We start from the raw sequence: 1,601 nt of genomic DNA on the forward strand, positions 1-1,601 counted from the left end.
TCCGCACCGCGGGGGGTCCCCTCAGATGTAGATGGAACCCTCCTCGGCCTTCGTGCATTCAGCTGAGGGGGGCGACATCCGGCGTTGTTTGGGGTCAACAACGTAAGAATAAATGTTTGCCAAGACAAGATGTCATGTTTTTCTTTTGTCTGATTGGTCTGAATGTGAATGTTTCTTGTCGTTGAAGAGATTGATTAGTCACTTATGAGAACATTTAATATGAATTTTTCTTCTAAATAGAGACTTTTAAATTTTCGATGGCTATCTATTTTGTTCAAGGAATTGACCTAGTCTTGCGAGAGTTCAGAATATCTCTTCTTTTCCATTGGATTCCATGAATCAAGGATACGAGGCTTTGAACCCATGGCCATGGTCGAAATACTTTAGTTAGTGTTTTATTAAGTTAATTTCTTGCCAGTCCACGTTCAGCACACACATCTCATGCTTCAGTCTCACATGTCATCCTCGGGTTCCCAACTTCATCAATACAATATACAAGTTTTATTGACACGACAACAAGTACAGTATCTTTTGTATGGTCAGCTATAAACTACAAGAACAACAAACTTTAACAGAGAAAGAATACAGAATAATGATCTTACAAAACAACTAATTAAACAATATATTAGGGTAATAGATTCTATAGGGTACTACTGAAGATACGATGTCTCGTATAGTATTGTGTTTCTGTATATCACTCATGATACGTCCGAGACCAATGATATTTATTAATACCCTATGCGAGCCCTTGTTTTCCTACAGTTCGCAGCCATCGGACGTTTCACATAGGGGTCGATCCCGGAAGTGTATGTCAGCGAGTTTCTGTCACGTGAGCAACAGTACAAAACTAGAGTTCGAAGCTCGGGTCGGTCATTTTGAGGGGGACTGTGCAAGCGATCGGAAGGTAGGTGCTACATGGGTGTCGGTCAGATAAGAATAAAATGCCATCAGAGTTTGCTTTTTGATTAATTTTTTGGTGAAACCACTATGTCGTATATTCAGTACATGCCCGGCTTAAAGCGGCTTTCCCGTATTCGTATATCAGAACCGCTGTGAGAATCTATACATGCAAGCATTAATTCTAATAGTGTGCGTTGGTATGGGTGCATTTCATGGGACGACAAGCATGGGCCGAAGGGGACCCGGAAATACAAACATCGCTTTTGCTGAGAATTCTGCTAGAAGCTAAGATCAGCTAAGTCATAAAACGTTCCGGACGTAAACTTGTAAGAGGTAGGTTTCAATACCTACCCGTATAGCCAAGCTGTCTTATTGTACGTCTGCTCCCATATGATAGCGCTCAGTTTCGGTCATACGAATCACTGCGAAACCGGAAGTAACCCGTAGTTTCGGTCAACCCCGTAGATAGACTCGCCCATGCAAAGATTTTCCACATCGTGCTCCGACTTTCCACAGGAAAACAGCGTAGAGAGGACGACACAGTAAGGTTAGGGTTTACTACTAGTAATAAGACAACAACTTGTTATTTTCTCAACCTGCAGCTGGTATCTTTAAATAATGTTGGCACGGCAAATGGAAAACTGCCTGTTCGCACTTACGGTACCGCTAGGGGTGGGAGGGGCCCAATCATAAGCTGCGAT

This window comes from Branchiostoma floridae, chromosome 9, assembly GCF_000003815.2.
Source record: "Branchiostoma floridae strain S238N-H82 chromosome 9, Bfl_VNyyK, whole genome shotgun sequence".
NCBI lineage: Eukaryota > Metazoa > Chordata > Leptocardii > Amphioxiformes > Branchiostomatidae > Branchiostoma > Branchiostoma floridae.